This window comes from Grampus griseus (assembly GCF_964374135.1).
Source record: "Grampus griseus genome assembly, chromosome: 17".
Lineage (NCBI taxonomy): Eukaryota > Metazoa > Chordata > Mammalia > Artiodactyla > Delphinidae > Grampus > Grampus griseus.
The window spans coordinates 2368975-2395961 of NC_139011.1; the positions used below are offsets into that span (position 1 = coordinate 2368975).

The 26987-nt window shown below is 64.1% G+C and overlaps 1 protein-coding gene across 2 annotated transcripts in view; it reads right to left on the reverse strand.

The window, feature by feature from the left end:
- The window catches only part of PTP4A3 (protein tyrosine phosphatase 4A3), a 34670-nt gene extending 12411 nt beyond the window's left edge, over window positions 1-22259 (reverse strand). The window contains exon 1 of one of the 2 annotated variants that reach the window (XM_082675095.1): window positions 22219-22259. The gene's annotated coding sequence lies outside the window, so the exon portion shown is untranslated. Of the gene's footprint in view, window positions 1-8590; window positions 8659-22218 lie in introns of those variants that run through there. The other variant, XM_082675094.1, reaches the window with a different exon arrangement.
- Window positions 22260-26987: the final 4728 nt, after the last annotated feature.

Sequence of the window (26987 nt, forward strand, 5' to 3'; positions counted from 1 at the left end):
GAGGTCCAGATCCGGGAGCCATCCAGAACCCATCACAGGATCCGAGCCCCTGAAGTCCAGAGGAAACTCAAAGGTCACTACGCCATCTGATCGCCAGCCTGCACACCTCCGGTGACAGGGTGCTCACTGCTCCTGGGCAGCACCTTCCACCCTCGGGCAGCTCCCCGAGTTATGAATCCCTCCCTCCAGGGCCTCCTCAGTGCCCCCTGCTGGGATGGGGACCAGCGGCAGGAAAGTTTTGGGGCCGAATAAGCCAGCACAGCAGGCACTGTGAAGGGCAGAACTGGAGGATCAGGTGGTCAGGGAAGGCTTCCTGGAGGAGCTGGCCGGCGAGGGGAACAGGCATGCTCCTCGTGTCTGGAACCTCATCATCAGGGCTTGACCAGCTGCCCTGACTCCCTATGTAACCCGGGGCCAATGCTTGCTCTCTCTGGGGCTTGAGGCCTCCTGTATAAATGGTGACACTGCCAGGAAGCGAAGACACTTTCCGATGGGGCCCGCTCCAAGCCGGTCATGGGGCGCCCAGGCTGTGACCTGGAAGCAGAGCTGTTGGGAGCAGGCTTGAGTTTCCACCCGGGGAAGGCACCTGTTCTACCCTCCGGGATCTGGAGATGGGGAAGAGGGCTGCGAACACACTCCCTGGAGCTCCACCACTGCCCCCGGGCGCTGCATGGGCCGCCCTCACCACACCGTGGCTTTGATGGTGCCTCGTGGGGCGTGGTACCCACTTGCCAACCCAAGTGGCCCCCCCGCACGTGCCATCAGCCGCCAGCACTGACCGGGCCGGCCGCAGCTCCATTGCAGACCCAGGAGCCAGAACTGCCACCTCCGTGGTCAGTCGTGAGTGTGGCCAAGGCCGCTGTGCTCCACCCTGGCTGCCATCAGGCACCCTGGGTCTCCTGAACCCCATGGGCACGCCAAGCCCGCCAGGCCCACGCTAAGCATCCCTGGCCTCGATGGTACCCACCTGGCCAGCACCCACGTGGTGAAGGCTGCCTGCTACCACTCTGCAGGCTGCCCTTGCCCCAGTCCTGGCGAGGGCTTGGGCCTCCCAGCCTTGGCCTCAGCTGGCCTGGCCACACCCTGCTGGGCCTGGACACTCCCCTGAAGGGACCTGGCACGAGAGGAAAGGAGTAGGGCCAGAGGAGCGGGGCTGAGCAGAGGAGTGACAGGAGGGCAAGGGCCGATCTGCCTGCAGAGCTCTGGGCTCGTGGCTCTGGGCTCGTGGGTCTGGGGTTGAACCCAAAGCTGTCTGTGACCACCTGCCCCTCGGAGCCCCGGCTCCTCACCAAAAGGTATGACAAGCCTTGCCTTGCTGGGGTGTCGAGGGGACAAAGGGACAGGCACTGATGGCTGGAAAACGGGGCCTCTGTGGCCACCATGCAGCCGCTCAGACGAGGAAACTGAGGTGCAACAGGGAAAGCAGGACTGCCAGGTGCCCTGCAGGTGCCCCTTCCTCCACCCCGCTAGGGGGAGGTCCCCCGCCTGGGTGTCAGAGACAGCACCCCTCCCTCCCAGACCCAGCTTCCTGCCGGGGGCTTACAGCTGGGGGCACAGATGGCTTGGAAGGTGTGGCTACTGCTGGCCAGGCCGCCTGTGACATCACACAGGGACACACTGGCCGCAGCTCACGCAGGTGTCCAGGTACGTGGGGGACTGCACCCCTGGGGCTGCCTGCCTCTGCTTGAAGCTCCACTGTCCACCCATCACTGCCCAAGACGCCCCACTCCCACACTCCCCCCTACCCAGGCCTCAGCACTGGCTCTGAGCCCATTCTGCCACCGGGGTCCTCCCTGCGGCCTCCCCTGCTCCCCGCCCAGAGCTCAGGACTCCCTCCAAGGGGGACAGAGGAGCCAGCGTCCGTTCGTTCATTCATTCATTCATCCAACTTACGAATGTTCATTGAGCATCTTCCAGTGCCGGGTGCTGGGCTAAGCTTGGGGGACACAGGGGAAGAAGTCACCGGAACAGGCATAACGCCGGCCCACCCCCAAACGGGACTGCTGACCGCCCTCCACCCACCCCCACCCTGAGAAGCCACCTCCCACGGGCATGCGAGGGCCGGCTAATTACAACACTGCGGCTGCCCCAGGAGGGGGTGGAGGTGCCCCCCATGCAGGCAGCATTACTGAGCCAGGGGTCACCTCGCCCCTGGAGCCAAGCCCCTTGGGTTCCTCGCAGAGACCTCCCTCCACCCTGTGCCTCAGCTTCCCGCGCTGTCACTCACAGGGTTAGAACGGAGCATTTTCGCAGCGCCACCTGTCGCTGGGCTACCCAGGTCCCACCTGGGCCACACCTGCCAGCGGCCCAGCCTCCCCTCCCCTGGCTCCTGCAGGGGGAGCATCACCCCCATGGAATTCCAGGCACTTCACCGCAAGCCTCTTTCCCTGGGACCACGCCGGGTTCCCCTGCAGCACCCCTCCGCCAGCTCCAGATCAAACACCATCTCCTCCAAGAATCTTTACTGACCAGGTGACCTCCGCGGTTACTCTCTGTTTCTCAGTTTCCTCATCTGCAAAGACGGAAACGACCGCAACTGCCTGACAAGGGCTGGCACGGAGCACCACCACAGCCCGGCCGTCAGCACTGCCTGTGGTACCCTCACCCCGGAGCGCAGACGCCGCCCCCTCCTCCAGTCTCAGCATGGCCACCCGCCTCCGCCTCCTCCAAGGCTGGACGCAGAGCCCTTGACCCCGTCCCCCATGTCAGGGCCTTGCCTCCCCGGGTCCCTCCCCCGTGCTGCTATGCCCCTTCCACCCCAGCACCCCCAGGCAGCTCAGGACCCCACCTGAGACCCAAACTCGGGACACAGAGCTGTCCTCAAAGGAGGCCCGCCCACCCTGCCCCCCATCAGGGGAGGGGAATCGCAGGGACCTCCAGCCCCCCACCCCTCCCTTCTCTCTCTTCCACCTCCATCCAACCAGCTGGCCCACCCTCCCCACCAGGGTGGGTAGCCAGAGACACGTGTGTTCTTATCTCAGAGGGAGGCTCAACACAGGTTTGATGAGGTCTCCAGCCCCAGACTAGACCCGGGATCAAGGCCCCATGTCATTCCCCCACCCCCACCCCCACCCCCAGTGAGTGGTCGCCACAGCGAGGCCTGGCCTGGGGCTGGAGATGGTATGGTGGCGCCACCCTGCTGCTGCCCACACAGCATCCACGGCTCCCTATAGCCTAGGAAACTAAGTTCTGAATTTTCAGCCCTGCCCCTCTACCCTCAGTAGGAGGAGGGAAGGAGGGGGCTATAGGATTCATGCCTCCAATCTCCCTTTTCTTTCTGGGACCCAAAATGCCCCCAGACACTCCTCACCCACAAGACCGGGTGAAGGTGCCCTCCTCCTCCAGGAAGCCCTCGGTGCCCTCCAGGCCTGGGTTTTCATTCCTATGTGTACCTACCCAGCATCCGTGTGGGCACTGGGGGTCAGGGGTAAGTGAACCCTCACGACCCTACCCTCAGGGCAGGGTGGGGGTCGGTGGGGGGACACAGAACGAGGCGGTGGATTGAGGTCGACAGAAAGGACATTGACTGGGGGGTAAGGGGGTAGACGTGGAGGCCTCTCTGAGGAGGGGGCTTCTGGGCAGAGACTCAGGACCCACACCCACGGCAGGGGCCCCCGAGCGGGGACACATCAGACTCCCCGTGAGCTCCGCGAGAACAGCGTGCCCCGTCCAGCACTGCTCGCCAGCGCAGGACCCCTTCCACCTCCGCTGTCTCCGTCACCCTCACTGCTACACACACCCCCATCAGAGGCCAAAGACTTATGAGCCCCGTTCCACATGGAAGCCAGACAGAGAGGCGGAGCAGAGCCACCGAAACCCGGTTTTCCGGTTCGAAGCCCAGGGTTCCTTCTCTTCCCCCCAATGAATCAATGCAAACGTCATCCATTCAGAGCCCGGGCCCGGGGGAGTGTTAATACAGACCAGGCCTTCAGAGCAGCGGGAACGGATGCCAGGAGGCCCAGCCACAAGCATCCGCCACCAGGCTCCCGGCCCTCAGCTCAGAGCCCAGCGCCTCTTGCTTCGACCTAGAAAGCGGGATACTTCCAACCCCCTCAGGGGGTTATTAAAACCCAAGACAACAATGGATGACAATCTAAGCTACCACTTACTAACAATAAATATTAATGGCGGCAGTTACCACCTGCGAGAACCTGCTTTCTGACACAGCCTAAAGACTGTTAGGGTCAAACAGATGGTGAGTCCTCTGTTCATCGGCCGGGCTTCTGCGTCCCTGGAAGCTCCACGGATTCATTTTGTACGACAGGTTGCTGTGAGGCTCAAACTCCGAATCTGCTTTGATGGCCACACGAACCACAGACTGCCTGGGGGCTGGGCCCTCTCCAGCCCCCGCAGCACCTCCAAGGGCACCTGCTGGCCAGGTGGCCCCGGCTCCCTTCACGCCAGCTGGCGAGGAGTGGTTATTCACAGCACCTCCTCCTTTCACTCCCCAACGTGATGATACGTGATCACCCGTGTGGTCACTGCATCATGACCCTCGTTTAACACGAGGACACGGGTGCAGAGGAGGCTTGGTCACTACCCAAGGGGCAGAAGAACCAGGCTGGACCCCGGCGGGGCCTGAGTCCCTTCTCTGCACTGTGACCCCGTCCCACCTCTGACCGTGTGACCAGGACCGCTGGTCACCCTCCCCCTGTACCCCGAGGCACAGGGCACCAGAACCCGGAGGCCCGGGCTGCACAACGTCACAGAGCCTGGGAGGAGGGTGTACATTCCCACGTGGGCCAGTCTGGGCTCTGGAAGGAAAAGGACCCCTCGCCCCATTTGACGGAGGAAACCACTGAGGCTCCCAGCTGAGCTGCGAGCATGAACAGGAAGGCCTGGGGACCCCCGGGCCCCGCCCTCTCTTGGGGTCTGCCCACTTCCCGGTCCCCACCCCACCCGAGCCTGCCACGAGCCCACGGACACTCACCCTCCGTCCTCAGTCCTGGAGTCCGCAGAGGCCGGCCCCCAGCCCAGCTTTATCCCCGGCCTGGCCTCCCTCCCAGCCTCCGGGCCTCCCGCCCTCCCCACGTCAAAGGCCCTGGAACCACCCGCCTGCCCGGGAGGCGGGGGCTCAGGCAGGGGCAGCCCCGGAAGGATCCCGTCTCCCAGGGCAGCCCCGGCAGCTGAGCAGGGGGGCTGGGGCACAAGTCTGTGGTCACGGCGGGCACCCTGGTCCCGGGAAGAGGGCAGGAGAGCCCCCCTCCCCTGCTGGGCCGGGCTCTGGGGCCCGCAGGGGGCAGGACAGTCCCCAGGGCCCTGTAACTGCTGGCAGCCAGAGCTGACGGGGGCAGCAGGGGCAGGCGGGGCCAGCTCAGAGATAGCGGGGAGGGGTCAGAGGCACCAGAGCCCAGGCCCTGCAGCTGGGAGGGTGGGGGACCGGAGCGACAGCCTGGAGGCTTCCCGGGTCTCTGGCGCGTCTCCGCACTGCCTGCTGTGGGCTGGAAAGGGGGTCCAGGGCCCTTCCCTCGCGGGGATGGGGAGCCCACCGCACCCCCATCCACCCCCAGAGAAACAGCCCAGCCCTCTGCAGCCCGCCCTCAACCTAAGCAGCCCCCTGGTGCCCTCCCCAGCCTGCTCAGGGGGGCAGCCAGGTTTGCCCAGAGCCCCACTGAGCCCGGCGCTCAATTCCTCCTGTTTCCTCCGCAAGGAAGCCAGCGAAGAAGCGAGTTAGCCCACCCGGCCCAGGCCTGGGATCCTCGGCCCTACAAAAGCACTGAGGAAGTGGGAACCCCACCATGGGGGAGGGGCTGTTCCTGCTTCCCAGATCAGGGTCACTTGCCCCTCCCCCACCAGGATGCTGCCCCAGTCACGGTGACATCAGGAGGGGTGGAGCCCATGGGGGGGGGGTATCTCAGGCCCACTCAGCCCCCAGGGCTGTACTTCTAGGGGGCAGAGGGAGGCCACCAAGAAGTCCACGCTATGCCTGCTCCCTGCCAGGTGAGCAATGGGGGCATTTCCTAGCTGTAGGAGGGGCCTCTACCCCATGCCACCCAGACGGCTACCCCATAACCTCCCCACGTCCTGCCACATCCACAGGTCCCCACTGGTTCCCACCGGCTGCCACCCCCAGACAGAGGCCCCTCCTAAGGGCCCATCACCCAGGCTCAGCCCGTCATGGCTACCCGGTGCCTCGGCCAGTCCCCAAAGCCCTCCCCAGCCACCCAGCCCTCCAGCCTCACAATACCAGGGACCTCAACACAGAGACGGGTTGCCCACCTTTCTGAGGCCCAGGCCTCACCACCGCCTTCGGGGCCCCGGCATCTGTATTCACACGCGCAGCTGGGCTGACCCGGGCAGTTGGGAGCAGTGTTCTGTAGGCCCTGCCGCGCCCCCGGCTCCCTGCTTGTAGAGCCCCCAGTCCCAGGGGTCTGGTTGTCTGAGAGGCAGAGCCCATCACTCTGCAGTGTGGGGCGCTGGGTTGGGATTCTAGCCAGGGGGAGCAGAGCTCTGACCTGCCCCGCCCTCGGACTTGGACCGGCGCCCACAGTCCCCGGCGCGTTCCTCCTGGGCCCCGTGGGGCTGGTACCAACTCCTGGCCCCATGCCGCCCCGTCTCCGAGGCCCCTAAAGGCCGGTGTCCAGAACGGGCGTGGCGTCCCAGCAGGGCATGGAGTTTCACGGATCCACTTGAAGCTAATGGCCCCTGTGAGGCGCTCGCACCCCCCAGGCCCCCCTGCTCAAGTGAAGGCCCCCAGGAGGCCCAGAGGAGGCCCCCGATCCTGGCCTCCCCGAGAGCTAAGTGCTCCCCAGGCAGAGCCCCAACCCCTCTTGTTCCATGAGCGCATACACGGGACCCTCAACAGGCAGAGGGAACCCCGGGCTTAAACTGGGCTCCCGGGCTGGGGCCTCAGAGAACAGGGGGCGGTGGGTGCCGGGGCCCTCACAGAGGGTCCGTGTGGCCTAACAGGCCTTCTCACTGGCCGGGAGGAGGCTGCCCACCAAATCCTCACCCACCAGGATCAGCTGGAGACCCCAGAGGATGCTCAGCTGGCAAGGGGACAAGGCCCGCAAGGAGCACTGGGATGCCCACGGCGGCTGAGAAAGTCCTCCCCGGCTGCTGTGTGCCCTGGGCCCATCGCCTCACCTCTCTGGGCCTTCTGAGTCACCAGCACAAAGCAGGAGTAACAGGCCCGTTGAAAGATAAGAAAACAGAACTGTACCCCGTAGGGGCCCACGGAGTTTTCACGTGGCCTGCAGGGCAGCAGGTGGGGTGCACACGCAGGTTCCAGTGAAGCCCACCTGCAGAATGAAGCCTGATCAAACTGGGCCACGGCCCCAAAGCCCTCTTCACGGAGGAGTGGCTATGGCTAACTCCTTGGGACCCCTGGCCGGTGCGGGGGCGGCTCCCCGAGGGCGGGGAGGGACAGAGGAGGAGAAGGGCTGTGAGCCGCAGCCAGCACCCCGCAAGTGATGCGGCCCCTGCCCGCCGCTCCTGGGCACCCCAATCCCAACGGGGAGCAGGGTCGGCTCCCACCCCAGCACCCTCGGCGGGGAGGTTCTGCCCCCAGACAGGGCAGCCAGTCCCCTGTGCCCACCCAAACACTCTGCACCCACCAGGGAGGTGGGAAGCAGAACTGGCCTGTCCTCCACGGCTGGACCCTGTTAGCACAGTGCCCGGGGAGCTTGTGGGCCCCAGGGGCGAGTGGACCTTGCAGCATCAGGATGTGGTGGCCACTTTTGCTCACCACCATGCCCAGGAGCCTGGCCAGAGCGGGAGAGAAGCACAGTCTGCCCAGGTCACAAGAGAGGAGGCTGCAGCCCAGCTGAAGCCAGGCCCACGGGCCACCCAGCAGCCTCAGGACACACGCAGCCACCGCCCAGCTCAGCCCTCCTCTTACCTCCCATGTAGGTCCCGTCCCTGGGCCCAGCGTCCAGCCCCCTGAAGTGGGAGAAGGCCCAAGGACCCCTCCGTGCAATGGCTCCGTGCCGTGCCCTCGTCACAGGCCGCTCCCCACATCCATCCCCAAAGCCGCACTGGAAGACACCCACCGCCCCATTCTACGGATGAGGAAACCAAGGCTCAGACCACGCAATCAGTGACTTGCCTGAGGCCCCAAGCCAGGATTCCCAGCCAGCCCAGGGGGGGCACTTTCTGTGTACATTCTCCTTCAAACAGTCCCTGGAGGGAAACTGAGGCCCAGCCTCCCACAGATGTCAGGGCTCCAGGAGGCGGCCCTATCACCCGGCGCCTGCCCCAGTCCCCGGGGCCCCCCTCCCCTGCTGCGCCCAGAGCACAGGGCCACTGATGGTCAGGCGGGCAGGAAGGGGGCACGAGATCACAGAGGTGGCCGGGGCCGCTGGCCAAGGCCCTGGTGGATGCACGTCAGAGGGGCCTGCAGGAGCCGCGGGAAAGAGCTCTGACCTGGCCTCGGCAGGCCACGTCCAAAATAACCAGCCCCACCGCCCTGCAAGGACTCAGCCGGGCGCACGTAGGCCTCTCGGCCCCAGACGCTGCCAAGCTGGGCGCGGAAGGTCACAGCTATTTCTGGGCCAGCCTGGCAGCAAGACGCAGCCCCCCAGCGCCCCAAAGAGCCGGCGCAAGAGGGGCGGTCGAGGCAGGCCCCAGCCCCAGGACGCGGGGTCTCTACCTGTGGCCGAGGGTCTGCTGGGGGACCCCACGCTGCTGCCTGTTCTCTCTGAGCTGGCTCCCTTCCAAAAACCCCATTGGGGGCTTCCCTGGTGGCGCAGTGGTTGAGAGTCCGCCTGCCAGTGCAGGGGACGCGGGTTCGTGCTCCGGTCCGGGAAGATCCCACATGCCGCGGAGCGGCTGGGCCCGTGAGTCATGGCCGCTGAGCCTGCGTGTCCAGAGCCTGTGCTCCGCGACGGGAGAGGCCACAGCAGTGAGAGGCCCGCGTACCGGGAAAAAAAAAAAAAAAAAAGCCCATCGGCACCATTAGTGTGTCAGGGTCACGTGGGTCCCACTGGCAGTTAAGGGCCTTCTCGGCCACCAAGCTCTGTGCTGGGCCCTTGGCCGGACAGAGAACCACATCCGACCCCTGAAACAAGCAGGGGCTCTGCTCTCCGCTCTCCACTGGCTCCGACCCTAAGAGCACAGGGCCGCAGGAGGCTTTGACCGTGGCAGGGACCCCCCGTGCCCACACGGGCACCCCCTGCCCTGCCGGGCCACACCCCCAGAGATGCCAGCACTGCACCCTACCACACACAGCCTCCAGCCTGGGGCTCCTCCTGCCCCATGTGGGTCACCACCACCCCCATAACTTTGTGGGCACCAATGACCATGTGGCCCATGGGAACCTCTGGCCTCTGGGCCAATGAGGCCTAGAGACAGCAGAAGACCCTGAGGTGCAGCCCCACTCACACCGCCGGGCCAGGCAGGTTCTCTGGGGGCCGAGGGGGAGGGGACAGTCCCCTCTTGTCACCCCAGGCCCAGGCTTCTGCCCCACAGCCTCGTTCAAATGTCCCTGCCCACAGTCTGCCCTTCCCAGCAGATCACGAGCTCGGGAGCCTGGCCTGGCTCCCATCCTGGCTCCCCCCTGCCAGCCATGTGACGCCGGGCACACCCCTCAACTTCCCTGTGCCTCAGTTTGCTCATCGGTAAAACAGGTTCGCTGGAAGCTCATCCTTCGCGGAGCTGCCGTTGGCTCTTCTCCCGGGTCTAGAAGGACCCTCCCCTCCCAAGCGGCCTTGCCTGCGTCCCCCAAATGTTCCCACCGTGCCGGACACCCATGGGGGCTCTGACAGGACTCTGGGACCCCCAGGAGGGTCCGCGTTCAGGTTCATGATTGTCCCAGTGGGTTCCTTGGGACACTCAAGGGGACCTCTTGCCCGCAGGCTGTCCCTACAGACACGGGGACCTGAAGATCTGAAGGGCAGCCGGCGGCACGTTTCCAGAATGCGGGGGGTTTTTTGGGCTGCACCACACAGCATTTGGGATCTTAGTTCCCTGACCAGGGATCGAACCCATGCCCTCTGCAGTGGAAGCGCGGAGCCCTAACCACTGGACCGCCAGGGAAGTCCCTCCAGAATGTTTTTGAAGCCAGGCCCTAGCAATGAGGCACCTCACAGAACCCTACTTGGGCAACGCCAGGCTAGGGCACCCTGGGCCCCAGTCTCCCAGCTGTGAGGGTCGGAGAGCCTCCTGGCCTGGCCCCCCAACTCCTGCTCGCCTGTGTGTCTGGGACCATCTCTCTGAGCCTGGGCGCCATCTGTGAAGAAGGACCATGAAGGCTCCCGGCTGTGAGGAGTGTTGCAGGCGGGCCATGCTGGTGGTCACTGTGTGAACGTCACAGCAGGGGTGGGGGCAGACCACACCCCTCCCTGCTTCCCCTGTGTCCCCACCTTGGCCATGCCGTGGCGACAATGACCTGAGGGTGGCAGGATTAGCTCCTGGATGCAGGCATCCCCTGCCCTGAGAACGGCCGAGGCTGGATGCCCAGCCCAAGCGGGCAGTGGGAAGGGCCCAGCCACAGGGAGCCCAGTGCCCGCCAAGCGCCCAGCCATGCCACCCTCCCCACGGCCCCTGCCGCCCCCTCAGCAGCCCCGCCAATGCCAGCAGAGCTGCCTTCCCAGACAGAAGGCAGCAGAGGGCCGGGCACAGCGCATCCTGGGGAGCTGGGCATCAGGACCCGGGCTGCCTACACCACCCGCCTTAAGCACCTGCCCAGCTCCCAGGGGAGGAAGCAGGGAACCAACAGACTGGATGAGCCGAGGGAAACCCCTCCTCTCCCGGGCCTGAGCTTTGTGAGGGGCTGAGGTGCCTTCCAGCCTGGGGTCTGCACTGGCCCTGGCTCCCTGGGAGGCTCTGGGCATTGCTGCGGGCCAGAGGGCAGACCTGCGCCAGCCCCTCCACCCCTCCCTGACCGGGGGCCAACTTCAGCGCCTCTCCCTGGGCTGCACAGCACAGCACGACAGCCTCCCGGGAGGGGCTGCGGGCTGAGGGCTGGATGAGCTGGCCTGAGGGTGGCCCCCAGGGCACAGGAAAGGCTCCACCTGGCAGCATCACGCGGGCCATTCCCACGGTCAGGACACAGCAGCTCGCAGGCCTCCTCCAGCAGAGCTGGGCCAGGACTCCGGGGGGCAGGCGCGGGTCAGCCCCTCGGGGACCAGGAGGCCCCTGGCTGCACCTTCAGACTGGGCAGAAACGCCCAGAGCCGAACAACAAGGTCCTGCTGCAGAGCACAGGGAACTGCTGTCAACATCCTGTGATAAGCCGCAATGGAAAAGAACATGAAAAGCAATGTCTGCGTGTATATACACACGCACGTATACACACATGAATCACTTTGCTGCACAGCAGAAATTAACACCGTAAATCAATTATACTTCAATTGAAAAAAAAAAAATGCCCATAGCCAGGTGGGTGCACAGGCCCGGCAGCCCTACTCGCCAGGCCCAGCAAGGCCAACATAAAAAGAAACGTATGCAGGGACAGAACGGGTTGCGGGGCACACTTCAGAGGCGACCAAGCGGGCGCCCTCTTGGCTTCATCTGACCCCTCGGTGATTCTGTGAGCTCCGCACGGGGCACGGACCTGGGGTGCAGAGCAGGGCAGGGGCTGCTCTGTGCCCGCACCCCCAGGTGCACCCTGCTGCCCGGGCTCAGGGGATTGAAGCAGGGGAGAGACCGGAGACAGATCCCAGACAAAGAAGAACACAGGCCCCACGCATAAGGGTGATGAGGGTCACGGGGCAGGGGAGGGCGGGGACTTTGCACACAGACGTCTACCTGCCCCTAAGCCTCACTCCTCCATTCACTCAGCAAAACTCAGGCCAGGGAAGAAGGATGGCCCACCTGTCCTCCCACACCCGCGGAGCACCCCACGTCCCAAGCAGCGAACAGGGGCTGCTTCACTTTCTCTTGCAAGCGAACCAGGCCCCTGCCTGCTCGAACCCTGGGACAGAGCTGGGTTACACCCTATTTTGCAGACTGACTGTGAGCCTGCTCAAGCCAGGCTGTGTGGGGCAGGGCGGCCGTTGACATTTCTTTTTACTGGAGATAGAATTCACCTAACGTGACGTTCGCCATTTTGCTATTTCAAAGTGTGCACTTCAGTGTTTTTTTAGTACATTCACAGTGTCGTGTAATCGTCACCACCACCAATTCCAGAACACTTCCATCGCCCCCTAAAGAAACCCACAACTGTTAGCAGTCACTCCCCAACCCCCAGCCCAGCCCCTGGCCACCGGGAACCTGCTCTCTGTCTCTGTGGATTTGCCTGTCCTGGACACTTTCCACAAATGGAGTCACCACTGTGTGGTCTTTGCGTCCGGCGCCCTTCATGCAGGATAATCCTTCCCAGCGTCACCCGTGCTGCAGGGTAGATCAGGACGCTGACCACTAGTCCGCTGTGTGGAGAGACCGCACTTGCGTTACCTGCTCTTCAGCGGACGGACGTTTGGGTCGTTTCCAGGTCTGTTTTTATTTCACCCACAGGGACTGAGCTGCAGCACGTACCAGGGGAGCGATGCTGGACAGGGGGATCCAGGTGACACAGGGTGGGGTGGGCAGAGAGGATCCAGGTCCACACCTGGGGGCACCTGGTCAGCCCCTTCCCAGCCCGTCAGGGCTGCACCAGGCTGCCGAGGGCACTGGGCATGTCTGGAAGGGACAGAGGCCCCAGCAGCCAGACGGAGGGGGAGGGGCCCTCCAGGGTTCCAGGCGGGACACTGCTGGCCTTCAAGGATGGGAAAGGTTTGTCAAAGGCTTTTTAGAAGTTAAAAACACAACTATCACACGTAAAGTGAGCACGAGTCTGAGGTCTAGTCAATCATCTGTGATGGAGCTGGCGGGGGGCAACGCTGGCTCAGAGAATTCACGGCACTGAGTGCTTTCAGCCCGCGGATTCTGAGCACTAAAATGCGAGAGGGGAGAAGAGACCAGCGGTGTTCGATGGGGCCCCAGGGAGGCAACCTCCTCCACCAGACGAAACCGCACATTCATGCGACCCCCCCGAATCCAGGCCCCACTCAATCAGAAGCAGGTACGGACATCCCCTCGAGAGCTGCATTGCCCAGGCGGCCTGCTGGACGGCACCCAGTAGTCACAGAAGGACACGCCGCCCCCCTTTTGCCTTAAAAGATCCAACTGGGTGAATGGGGTAGGTGTCTGGGTGGAGGGCACGGCCTGAGCAAAGGCCACAAGGCAGGAAAGGGCAGGGAGCAGAAAGGTGACCCAGCCTTCAGGGGAACCACAGGGAGCTGGTCCCCAGGGCAGGCAGGCTTGTGGGGCACCGGTCCTCAGAGTTCCAAATCCAGGCGTGTCACAGAATCAAGCTCAAGGTAGGGAAGTGGGAACTTCCCACAATCCTCAGCGGGGGGCAAGACGGCTGCCATGGGTGGTGAGACAGCAACACCTGGGCCCAGGAGCCTGGAGCCACCTGGGGTGACCAGGAACCTGAGGAGCATCGGCCCAGAACCAGGCCCCCGCTGGCATCGCAGGTCCCCCCAACCCTGCCCCCCACTCCCTACGTGGTGACAGCTGAGTCCATCCTGTCCTCCTCGGCTGAAACCCTCCCATGGCACCCACATGGCAAAGAAGGAAAGCCTGTGCTTGTCCTTAGGCCTGAAAGAAGGCCCTGCCCCCCTGACCTCCTCCCCCCACTCCCTTCCTCGGCTCCAGCCTCACCTGCCGTCCTGCTGTTCCTGAAACTTGCCTCTGGGATCCTGCCTCCGGTCCTTTGCACGTACTGTGCCCTCCGCCAGCTCTCTGCCCTGCACCATCCCACACAGCCACCAGGCCTTTGCCTATGGGCACCACCTACCCAGGACTCCCTCCTGGCTCTCCTGTGCCTGTCCAGACCCCACCTCCTTGGAGGCCGGCTCGCCAGACCACAAACACTTACTGAGCACCTCCTGAATGCCCTGGCTATGCTCTAGGTCCAAAGGAGCTCTCCGGAAGAAAAGCTCAGTTCCTAGCAAGACGGCCAATCTGACCATGGCAGCCAGGTGGTGACCCTGAGGGCCAGGTGCCCCCAGACCACGGCCCCAGCAGCAGCAAGAGAAGAAGAGAGGCCCTGGGCTGCCGAGGAGCCCCTGCCCCGGCTGGACTCCCGACGCACTGAGAAGCTCCCATCTCAACCGACTTTCCACCCAGACGCCCTGGCAGAAGGGGAGGGGCGTGGAGAGCACTGTCTTGTCACGTACCATCAACGGAGCACGCAGCGCCCAGGAAGAAATGGTCTGAGGGCTGAGGCTAGCCACCATCCCTCGGCCAGTCTCCTCCCCAGCCTCCCCAGATTCTGGGCTCTCGGCGCAGGGCTCCCCTAACACCCCCCAAGGCTTCTCCCATTTCAGCAGCATCCCAGCAAGCGCCAGGGAGCCCAGCCTCAGCCTCCTGCTGCCTCCCCCACTCCCGCTCACGCACACAGCCAGCGTCTCCTAAGAGAGCACCCTTCCCTCTGCTTCCACGTTTCGCTGGACTTAGCATTTCATTACAAGGCAGCAGAGCGAGGCCGACACTTCTCAGACCTGGGGTCAGCTGCCCTCTACCACCAGGAGGTAGCCAATCCTCCACAAGTGGGGAACCCACAACCCACGGCGGGTGAGGCTGGGTCAGTGCAAGCAGCACAAGCAGCAGGCTTGGGAAGGGTCACTGACCCTCCTGGGACAGGCTCACGGGTGTCTGTCCTCGGCCCATGGATGCCCCTGGACCATCCAGTCTCACCCAGGACTGGCCGGTGGACACGCCTCCCGGCAGCATGCTCCTGAATCCCGGATCCGCCCGAAGCCCTGGTTCTCACACTCACTTCCCCGGGGTGGGGTACCGTAAACTCACCCTGGCCCCAAAACCCCAGCTCACTCTCTGGGAGGCTTTGCCCATAAGAACCTGAGCCAGAGCCTTCCAAAGCGGGGGGGAGGAGGGGGGAGGGGGAGGGAGGGGAGGGGGGAGGGGAGGGAGGGGAGGGGAGGGGGAGGGAGGGGAGGGAGGAGGGGGAGGGAGGGGAGGGAGGAGGGGGAGGGGAGGAGGGAAGGGGAGGAGGGGGAGGGAGGGGAGGGGGGAGGGGGAGGGGGAGGAGGGGAGGGAAGGGGAGGAGGGGAGGGGAGGGGGAGGAGGGGAGGAGATGAGGGGGAGGGGAGGAGGGGGAGGGGAGGGGAGGGGGAGGGGAGGGGAGGAGGAGGAGGGGGAAGGGGAAGGAGGAGGAGGGGGGAGGGGAGGGGAGGGAGGGGAGGGAGGGGAGGAGGGGGAGGGAGGGGAGGAGGGGGAGGGAGGGGAGGAGGGGGAGGGGGAGGGGAGGGGAGGGGGGGAGGGAGGGGAGGAGGGGGAGGGAGGGGAGGAGGGGGAGGGAGGGGAGGAGGGGGAGGGGGACGGAGGGGAGGAGGGGGAGGGGGACGGAGGGGAGGAAACCAAGGTGGGGCGCTCCTTGGCCTCCCCAGGGCTGGCTGGGCAGGGCTGTCTGACCCCTGAGCCCACCAGGCTCCTTCTGAAGACAGGAGGCCCAGGCAGGCACAAGGCAGCCAAGTAGACAGGACGTGAGGCCCTGAGGGGTCAGCGTCCCTCCTAGCGCTGGGCAGGCCCAGCTGGCAGTGTCTGTGGGAACAGTCCCCAGGCCTGGCCAGCCACACTCAGGCCAGTCAGTGGGCATCGGGGCTACAGCAAATGCCGGGGCAGCTGGGCACGTCCCGAGGGGCGGAAGCCCAGGCCCTGACCCTGCTCCAACCACGCCGAGACCTGCAGGCTGATCTGGGGGTCTCGTGGGGGTCCTGGAGGAGGGGCGGGAGGGCTGAGGGAGGGGAGGAGAGAAAGAGGTCTGTGGGGCATGATGACCCCTACCGTCACCATCCACGCCCCCAGACCCCGCCCACCTCCAACGCCCCAGAGGCTGCCCCCTTCCACCTGCAGCGCTCTCCCCCCAGCCCTTCCCCTAGACGCCTCCTCCTTGACCCTCAGCTTCCTCTGACCCCTCCCCGGGGGCTGGGGCTCCTCCCCCGGCTCCCTGGACCCCACACCTCCCCTGATGTCACACAGTCCACCCAGGGCCGAGGCTGCGGTGGCCTCACTGCTGTCTGCAGACCGTGACTTCGTGGGCTGTGGCCATGCTGGGCCTCATCGGGGGCCTGTGGGGGGCAGGGGCAGCTGACGAGGTGGACGGACAGACGGACACCCTTGATGAATGGTTCAATCTACACTCCAGCCCACACGCCCAGCGGGCTCTGCCTGGCCCTGTCCTCCACGTTCCCTGCCCCCTACGCTCCACCCCGGGACCCCCAGCCTCTGGCTGTCCTCACAGGCCTGGGGGCCCCTCGGGACGGCCCTTCCGGTGACTTCCTGCCAGGGAAGCTGGGAGGAGGGGTAAACAAGGCCTCCAGATGGCTTCCTGCGGCTGCCCGGCGACCGTGGGAACGGCCCAGCCCTCGAGGCCACGGAGGATGGAACAGGAGCAGGGAAGGGCTGCACCCTCAGCAGACCACCTTCTGCTCACCGCGCGGTGCCCCCTTTTACACCTCCCAACATGCCCACGAAAGGAGTGCACACCTCCATTTACAGAGGGGGAAACCGAGGCACGGACCGGCACGTTAACGCCAGGCCAGAAGCAGGGCCTCCCGCTCACCAGGTGCCCCCTCCTTATCAGACTGCCACCCACCGTGCAGGCAGGTCCTCCCAGCCCCGTGTGAGAAACAGGGAAAGCTGAGGCCAGAGAGGGGAGGGTCTCCCGGGCCAGATGAGCCGGTGGCTGTACTGGGGTGAGATCCACTCCACCCCGGTCCCACACACACCTGAAGGCCCCTCATCTGTAAACGAGGGGACGACAGTCTGGCTCCAGGCCGTTCTACAAGGACCGCACAGCCCCGACTCAAGGGGCACCAGCCAGACACGCCTGCCACCCTGGGCAGGGTACGTGGCCTGGGAGACGGGGCAGTGACAGCCACTGCCGCACAGCTGGCCGTGAGGATGAATGCCGTGCCCTGGACCAGCTCCACTCCGGCCTAGAGTGAGACCACGCCAGCGCCCCTGAGGGGTGCTCTTAACTCAGGCCCCGAGCTCCCCGGAGCTGCCTCCGCCCAGCTCTCCCTTCCTGGAGCCCCTCCCGCCAGCTCCTGTGATGCCCACATCCTTCAAGCCCCAGCCAGACACCACCTCCTCTCAGAAGGCTACCTTGACTTCCTGCTCCAACACGACCGCAAAATCTTGGGGACACACGCTCCAGGAAGGTGACAGTCGTCTCCTGCAGGTCCTGTTCACCCACGATCCCTCCCGGGGTCAGGACCACCTTCCTCCGCCCTCTCCCATCCCCCGCAGGGGCCAGTGCAGGCCTGGCGGCCCCTCAAGAGGCACAGGAAGGCAGGAGCCAGGCCAAGCCAGTAGGCTGCCTCCCCAGCCCCGCTACACAGCGGCCAAGCTGGTGGTGATGGGGGCGAGAGGGAGGCAGGGCCCTGTTTAGGAGGCAGGGCCCTGTCACGAGGGTACTGATTCATAAACAGGGTCCATCCAGACCCGGGCCCCGGGCCCCCAAGCGCCATTAGGAGAGAGGCCCACAGTCAGCGGTGAGGGAAATTTCAAGTGAGATACATCACGCTGCACGTGGGCAGCCTGTCCCCGTGAGATCCAGCATGTGCCCCGCAGCCCAGAGCCCAGAGCAGCTGTGAATTTCCGGGGCTGTCTGACTGTCATCACTGAATCTGTACTGAGCAACACGGAGCACTGTTTGGATGGTCCCCGGCCCCAACGTGAGTTCCTGCGCCCAGGAGGTACCGTCACAGCAGGGCCCCAGGCCCTCTCTGCCCACTCCCTGCACAGGGTCTGGCCCAAGAGCACAACTTGACAGACAGGGGAACTGAGACACCCACGGACGGCCCTTCCCGAGGTTGCAGGCTTCAGAGACTGTAAACGGCAAGTCTGCCGGGCCGGTCACAATGGGCAGACGCAGGGCTGCAAGCAGGTCGCCTGGCCCAGGTGGCTTGGGCTTAACCGCCAAGACTACCAGCTTTGTCCTGACCCCCCACCCAGTCTGCTGTGGGGCCCAAGGTCTGCTCCAAGCTCTCCATTCTCTAGACGAGAAAACTGAGGCCCAGTAAGAGCAGGGGCCAGCCCAGGGTCACCCAGAGAGGCCTGGCAGAGCTGGGGCCACGGCTCTGGGCTCCCTAGGGCTATGCGGAGGGGACTGCGAGGTCACCATGGGGAGCCCCGGGCACCCCCGGGCACCCCCTGAGCTCCGCATGGCAATTCCCAGCAGATGGGCCGCTGGGCAGCCAGCCAGAGAGGAGTGAAGGCCAGGAGAGGGCCCAGCGCTGAGTCCATGGGGAGATGAAAGGGGAGGAAATGTTTGGCTTGGCAGGGCCTGGTCCAGGCAAAGGAGGAGGAGGGGCCTGTCCCAGCACCAACAGACGATGCCCGGAGGGTGCCAGCGGAAGTAGCAGGAAGGGGCGCCCGCTGGGGGCAGGCACAGAGCAGACAGCACGTGGAGCCCACCATAGGTAGCAGTGGGGCGGTGACGGGACACACAGGCGGTCGCTGCGGGAACTCTGGGTGGGGTGGCGGGGAATCCTCGTCGCTCTCCCGCGCCTCTTCCAGGAAGCCTGAGTCACAAGGGGGGCCCCGGGGCCAGGAGAGGGGCCGGGAGCACCACTCCCATGGGAAGGGGACAGGGCAGGGCTGCCTGCCCGCCCGCCTCCTCCAGCTGGGCCAGCCCTTGCTTCGGGGTCTTTGTGGCGAGTGAGGCCATGGGAACAGGCTCCTGCAGCTCCCAGGAGGGACTGGGGGGAAGGAGGAGCTGGTGACAGCAGGTCAGAGCCCCCCCTCTGCAGAAGGGGAAACTGAGACCCCAGAGGAGAAAAGCTGGCCCAAAGGCAGACGGCTAATGGCCTTTCATTGCCTAAGGGGGCTCTGGGCAGCCAGGCCGGGATCTGGGGAGACCCACAGCGGCACCCACGGACGTCCTGGCTGAGTCCTCTTCCAGCACATCAGCCCCCAGCCACGCACCAGAGACCACCCCTCCACCCTGCTCTAGAACACTCCATGGCTCCTGCCGCCCCTTCCCTCAGAATCTGAGTCAGGAAACAGAACCGCGGCACGACAGTCTGCGGCTCCCAACCTTCCATCTGCCCACATCAGCCATGGGTGCTTCCTTCCCGGGGTCATCAGAATCTCCTGGGGGACGTGTGGGCGCACCTCAGAAAGCACCAAGCATCTGGGAGCACCTCCCCCATTGACAACCTTGGGTCTGATCCAGCCCCTCATTTGCTGGTGCAGAGTGGAGACCCAGGGTGGTGACACCCACCCCTGGACCCATCCAGGACTCAGCCAGGCTCTGGCCAGGCACACAGTAGGTGCACAATAAAGGTGGCGGCCGGGAATGTCCAGGATAGAGGGCATTCGTGGCACAGAGGCCTGAGAAGCTGGGGCAGCGGGAGGAGCCGCGCGGGGCTCAGGTCTCATTGCCGGACCAGTTTCTCCTCAACTCCCTTCTGGCAGTGATGGCCGAGGACAGCGGAACCCCACTCCAGCCATCCTGGGGGATCGTCACCTTCTAGAGATGAGAACACTGGTCTCCACAAGGCTCAAGCCACCACCTTGCCCTCTGAGACCCTCGGGCACTGAGGCTTAGGTCCTCACATCCAAATGTACACACCAGGGACTTCACGGGTGGTCCAGCAGTTAAGACTCCACGCTCCCAATGCAGGGGGCCCGGGTTCAATCGCTGGTGGGGGAACTAGATCCCGCATGCCGCAACTAAGAGCCTGCATGCCGCAACTAAAAGATCCTGGACGCAGCAACGAAGATCCTGCATGCCACAGCTAAGACCCAGCACAGCCAAATAAATAAACAAACATTAAAAAAAACCAAAAAACAAAAAACCATCTGCCTTGCGACGGCTCGCAGAGGACACACACTCCCAACTGAGGCCTGGGCGGAGGAGGGGACAGACCCCAGGCAGCAGAACGGTCACTGTGGCGGGAACTGGGCCTGGCTGGGGCTTCCACACACCCCTGACCTGGGCGGCCTTCCAGAGTCCCAACAGGAACAATTCCCAGCCCGCCCGGGGGACTCGGGGCACTGGGCCAGAGGCGGGGTGGGACAGAGGGGCCTCCTCCCTGAGCCGTCACTGCCCAGAGCCCCCGTGACCTCGGGAAGTGAGGAGCCTCACTGAACTTTGGCCTCTCGCTGCAGGACAGGTAGACAATGACCCCAGTTGCTGGGGGACAGACCAGGATGGGGGAGGGTCCCGGCACCCAGCAGGCACCCAGCACACCTGGTGGCTACCTTCTCTGAGCCTCGGCTTCCCCACCTGGAAGGGAAGCCACCACCCCTCTCCCAGAGCCCCAGCGGCAGGAGACGCTGTGACCCTGGGGACGTGGACAGAGCCCTGCTCCACACGAACGGACCTGCCCTCGTTCCCTCCAGCCTGCAGAGTCCCTCCAGGCCCGGCTTCCTGGCCAGGAAAACGGCAGGGTGCATTGGCCAAGCCCTGGGCCCTCCGGCCAGCCCGGCAGCCCACCTCCCCACCCGCCAGAACCCCCAGCACTGAAGGCAGGGTCCAGGAGAGCAGGGTCACACCTGTTCTGTTCCCTGGTCCTCAGTGCCCGGAGCCCCACCTGGCAGAGTGGACCCTGGCCACATGCATCAGTGGGCACACACAGCCCCACCCGTCACGCGGCGTCACCGTCCCAAGTGAGAGAAGGGTGTTGTGAGGTTCGGCGGGGACACGCCCAAGACGGCACAGCCACCTGTGTGTGTGGACGCCTCCACCTGACTGCCATCTCCCAGGGCCAGGGCCCAGGTCAGCCTCGATAACAGCTTATCAGGGCCTGGCACACAGTAGGTGCTCAAGTTTTGGTGACTCAGTGAGAAAGGAATGCCTGACGGGCTGCTCAGAGCCAGACTGCTCAGGGAGGACCGCCACCCGGACGACAAAGACTCGAGGAGGCATAGCGCCACGGCCTGAGGCGGGACCTGCCATCGTCCACCCCTCAGTCCAGCACCGGGCCTGGCACACAGTGCGTGGCAAGCACTATGGGGGTGTTGTGGGGTGGCCAGCTCCCCAGGGGGACATCTGGGGGGCAGCCTCTTCTCTTGAATACCTGCAGCAAGGGAGGCCTGGGTGGCCGTGGGGAGACCCCCCCATGCCTGCCTCAGGGCCCATTTACTCCTCACAGCAGCCTGCCAGGAAGGTCAACCAGCACCCACTTCACAGGTGGGAAAACCAAGGCTCTGGTGAGGTCTGCAGGCTGAGGGGCTGGACATGACTCCACCTCTCTGGGCCTCAGTCTCCTCATCTGAGAAGTGGGGTTAAGAACTTCATGGGAGGATTTGAGGTCAGTGAGGCAAGGCGCCTGCACAGAGCTGCAAAGGGGTCTCCATTTGGGCAAGGCCATAGGCACCCTGTGTCCGCTGACCCTCTCTGGTCCACAGCCCCACACTGCTCCGGCCTAGGAGCAGGCCCCCCGGAGTCCACACACCTCTGGTGCCCAGCTCCCAGGCACCCACCATCACATGCAGGGCTGGCCAGCCAGGAGAGGAGGCACACCGCATGCCCACCTGCCAGGGCCGGAGTGCCCGGCACACTGTGACCAGCTGGCCTGGACTCTACCCATCCTCAGACCCACTGTCAGGGTCCGGCCTGTGGGGTCACCATGCTCCACCCAGGAAGGCCAGACCAGGGCGACAGCTGCTCTACTGGCCTGGAGCTGACACGCCACCCACCCCAACTCAACCGGCCACCAGCTAGCTAGCCGGGAGAACACAGGAGCGCATCACGAGCCGCCTGGGACAAGGCTGGGACCTGCTCTAAGCTGGGGGACTGCTTGGACAAATGAGGCACCGCCGGGCTACCAGCCCCAGAGTGGTCTGAAAGCCGGGGCGCGGACCTGTACCGGGACTTGGAGCTCAACCTCGTTGACGTTCGCCGGCACCCCCCGCCATCACGACGCAGGGAATCCGGTGGGGTTGTGGCGGGCAGGAGCGCTAGGGACCAACTCCCCCCAAACTGTGCGGAGGAGGAAACTGAGCCAGGGGATGGGAGGCAGCACCCGACACCCTACCGGCCCTTGGGGAAGAGGTATTCGGGGGCGGGGGGAGGGGGTCACGCCTCCCAGCCCGGGCGTCCCGTCGCCGCAGGGGGAAGCGGCGGGCGGAGTCCCGAGCCGGCCCCCCGGGCTGAGAGTTGCACGTGGCAGCCTCCAGGCCCGCGCTCGCGCCGCAGCGGCCGCCAGGAGCAGGGTCCCTGGACTTGGGTAGTCGGCCCGCCCTCGGCCCGCGCGCGCCCCGCCACGCGCCCGCACCACGCGCGCGCCCCCGCCCGAGCGGGCACGAGGAAACTGACCTGGCGGTCCGGACGCCGGCTCCACAGGCGGAGGGCTCGGGGCGCATGCGCGTGCACGCGGGCCCGGGGCGCGTGCGCGGCCCCGCTCCGGGCGCGCGGGCAGGGCCCGCCGCGTCACGTGGACGGCGCGGCCCAATGGGAGCGCTCTCCACACCGGAGAGACGCGGGCGCGCGCGCGCGCACCGGAGCCCCGCCCAGGTGGGAAGGGGCGTGTCCGTGGGCTCTGACTGTGGTCCAGTATCCCTCGCAAGGCGGCTGCTGCGGGAAGCCGGGGCGGTTGGGGGGCGGCTTGACCCCGAATGCGGGTGAAGAGGGCAGGGTGCGCCGAGGCTGAGGGATGGTGTCCGGGGTCCAGGGATTTCAGGAAACTTTTGGAGTCCTGGACTTCATCTTGTGTCGACTGGGGCTGAGCCCCACGCGCACGGCGCGTTGCCGTGAGGATGGGTTACGGAAAGCAGACACCTGTCCCGGTGCTTGGGGTCAGACCGGGCCTCGAGGCCCCCAGGCCGCCCATGATACATGGGGCGGAAGGTGGCTTTCGGGGAGCGGATGCTGGGGCCCTGGGAGATCTTAAGGTGCCCCCTTGGGGACTGGTGAGGAGGGCCCCTTATGGATCAGCCCATCCTAGGGAGCTCATGGCTCGGCCAGTGGTGACATATGGAGGAAACCCAGGACAGAGGGCGCATGGAGCCTGGCCAGGGTGTCCCGGGCGCCTCACTCACCCTACCCTGTCCCCCACACCAGTCCGTGGACCCCCAGCCCAGCCAAGTGCCCAGCCTCTCCTTCCAGACTCTGGACCTGCCTCCATTTCTCGGAGAGGATGCCCTCCGACCACCCACCCACCTGGACCCCTGGAAGGCAAGAGTGAGCCCATCCTCCTCTGTGCGGAATCCTGCAGGGCCCCACCTCACTGTCCCCAGGCCACCTGAGCAGGCCCAGGCTCACTCCTCCAGGTGCCCTCCACCTGCCACCTCACTGCCACTGTCTCATGCACCTGCGTGCAGTTCCTCCAATAGTCAGGGTCCATCCCACCTAAGGGCCTTTGCACTTACTGTTCCTTCTGCCTAGAAAGTCTTGCCCCAGACTATCCCTGTGGTGCCGTCCTTCACGTGTGGTCCCTCTCAGTTGTTGTCTCCTCTGAGAACTCAATCTCCGCTAACCATCCCCTCACTCAGCCCCAGAGCTGTGCACCAAGTTCTGCCAGAAAGTCACAGGCAGTGACACATAACACTGATCGTGGTCTGGGTGAGGACCTCACCCGTATCCCCATCTGTGTCTCCAGCGCACAGACCTACATCTGGCACACCAAAAGTACACTCAGTCATGGATGGGGGGGTGGGGGTGGTCGGATGGTCCCCAGAGACCCCCGCTTCCTCCCTAAGAGGCATCAGGGGCTCAGAGGGCAGAGCCTTGCCGATCTGGGTTCAAATCTCAGTTCGCCAGCTCATTTAATGCCCGCACAGCCCCATGAGGTAAGGACAATTGTTCTCTCTATCTTGTAGGTGAAGACACAGAGAGATTAAGCAACTTCCAAAGACCACACTTCAAGTCGGGAGTAGAGCTGGTCCAGGCCTCCCGCGCTGAACCACAAAGCTGGGCTTCCCTGTCCTCCGTGCCTTCAAGCAGGGAAGAGTGGGAAGGCTGTGCTGTTGGAAGAGGCAACATCTGGCACGCATTCCAGCTTTGAGGGCCTAGGACGCCGCCACTGAAATGGGAGCTGGGCACCCACTGAGGCAGCCCATTTCCAGGTCCTTTTTTTTTTAAACTTTTTTTTTATATATATACATGTATTTATTTTTCGCCATGTTGGGTCTTTGTTACTGCGTGCAGGCTTTCTCTAGTTGCGGTGCGCGGGCTTCTCTTTGCAGTGGCTTCTCTTGTCGCGCAGCATGGGCTGTAGGTGCGCGGGCTTCAATAGTTGTGGCTCGTGGGCTCTAGAGCGCAGGCTCGGTAGTTGTGGCTCACGGGCTTAGTTGCTCTGCCGCATGTGCAGTCTTCCTGGACCAGGGCTCGAACCAGTGTTCCCTGCACTGGCAGGTGGATTCTTAACCACCGTACCACCAGGGAAGTCCCGGGTCCATTTTAATTACCGATCTTTATTTTTTCAATGTTGAGCTTGACCTCGAAGAACAGCACCTGCCTCCCTAATTTTCATACTCTTCCTCCTCGCCTGCCCCAAATCTTGGAGAGGTTTCCCCCATGGATGTGGCCTTCCTCATGGGCTGCGGTCCCTTTCACCTCCACATTCTTGGCATCAGTATGGGGACCCGAGGAGGAGGGTCCAAGAGTTCCACTCCCTAAACATTCACTGAACTCCAGCCTCGTACCAGACACTTACACCCACTGTCCCACCAAGTCTGCACTGTGCCCTGCAGAGGAGGGGCCACCACCCCCATTTTGCAGATAAGGAAGCTGAGGCTCAGTTAAGGCAGAGCTGGGATTCGAACCGAGGTCTGGGGAGGCCAGAGCTGGCACCCCTGCTGTGAGTGGAATGGGCGGGGCAAGAAGGGGTGAGCTGAGTGGTGATCTCATAGCAGGAAAGGTTGGCTCAGAACTTATCTCCTTTACCCGGGAAACGGGGCCACAGAGCTGATGGCTGAGTGAGGGAAGGACAGTCAGGATCCAGACCTGAATTCCAGATGCCCAGATCCTCCCTGGGGTTGAGGGCCCCACCCAATCTACCCCCAGTCACTGGACCTGCCCACCACCCCCCAGCATGGCTGAGAGGAGGCCCCCAGCTGGGGAAGAGGGCCTGCAGGGGGAGGTGGGTTAGGAGGACCGGACTGGGGAGCGCCCGCCGGTGTGACAGGATTAGCAGATTAGCTCCAAGGAGGACAAAGGCGAGGTCAGTGCTAAGTGGATTTCCAGACAGCGGCCTGGGCCAGCGGCGGCAGGACCACAGGTGGGGGCCAGAGCCGGCCGCGGCCAGCGGGCAGCTGCACGCCTTCACCTCTCCCTGCCTCAGTCTCGTCATCCATAACGGGGTCAGGGTGACAGCTCCAGCCTTGGGAGATGAGACTTGACACCGGCTTTGTTCCACCTGTCGCTGAACAGGTGCCCAGTAGACGTTCTTAGGACTTTCCTTCCAGAATCATCCTCAGGTCCCAGCATCATACATGAGCAAAGGGAAAAAGAACTTCTGGTTGTCTTTTGGGGGTTTTTTTGGCTGTGTCGCGCGGCATGTGGGATCTTAGTTCCCTGACCAGGGGTCAAACCCATGCCCCCTGCAGTGGAAGTTCAGAGTCCCAACCACTGGACCACCAGTGAATTCCCAAAGAGCTTCTGGTTGAACGTTAAGTCAGGTAAACGCAAAAGCTGGGTGCGAGGTATAGGACGAGAAGAGGAACCTCGGGGACTGACTCCTGGTGGCCACGTCACACCCATCTCAGCTGCAGAAGCAAAGGTCCGTCCTGAGCCCGGTGGGACCCTCCTCCCCCCGACAGTGCCCCACCCCCAGGGTGCACCGGGCCCCGAATGTGTGAACCAGGACAGCCCTCACCTGTGTACCCACCCAGCCTCCCTCCTGCAGACAGAGGGTGTCTGGAACACCTCCAGAGGCCCTGGAAGCATCGAGAGATCTCCACAATGCCCCCGTGTGTTGGCTTTCCCACCCTCACCTGGGATCACCTGAGTAAACCCCCTGCACCCAAGTCCCGATCTCAGGCTCTGCTATCGGGGAGCCGAACACACAACTGTGTTCCAAATATGAAGAGGAAACTGGACTTGGAGAACAAGGCCTTGGGGGTTCATCACTCTCATTCCCAAATTTCCAATAACACAGTCAAGTTGCTTAAACGATGATTTTATGTGCGCTCGCTATGCTGCGAAACAGTCACCTCAAACTTAGTACCTTGAAACAGCAATGACCATCTGTCCTCTCCGGGCACCTGTGGGGCAGGAGTTCCGACGCTTAGCTGGGCAGTTCTGGCTCAGGCTCTCGTGGCAGCTGCAGTGGTGGCCTGGCTGCATCATTTGAAGGCCCACCTGGGGCGGGAGGACCCGCTCCAAGCTGGCTCACCGCCCCAGCTGGTCAGTTGTGCAGGCTGTTGGCCGAGGCCCATCCCTCCTCTTGAGAGCAGGTCTCCCGGGGGGACGTCCTCACCAGACAGCGACTGGCGTCCCCCAAGTCAGCGACCGCAGAGAGAAGCTGCCATGCATTTGTAACCCAGCCTCAGGGGTCGCTCGTGCCCCTCCCCACCATTGTCCATCCAACACAGGCCAGCCGTGCAGTCAGTGTGGGAAGGACAGGGCCCGTTCATGGGCCTGCAATCTGTTCAGGAGGCAAAGGCAGCAACAGAATGAGCTCTGGTCCCCGCAGGGGAGGCGGGGGTCCTCCCTCCCAGTGCCAGCATGGAGGAGGGGCGGTTCTTTTTATTTATTTATTTACTTACTTATTTTATTTATATATTTGGCTGCATTGGGTCTTCGTTGCTGCGCGCAGGCTTTCTCTAGTTGCGGCGAGCAGGGGCTACTCTTCGTTGCGGTGAGCAGGCTTCTCATTGCATTGGCTTCTCTCAGCCTTCAGTAGTTGTGGCACACGGGCTTAGTTGCTCTGTGGCATGTGGGATCTTTCCGGACCAGGGCTTGAACCCGTGTCCTCTGCATCGACAGGCAGATTCTTAACCACTGCACCGCCAGGGAAGTCCGGAGGGGCAGTTCTTAAGCCCAGACTTCTGAGACTGCCAATGGGGTGGGTGTGGGAGCCCTGGGGGCCATTGGAGCTGGAGAACCAGTGGAGCGGAGGGTCCCCAGCTAAGCCTGGAAGTTCC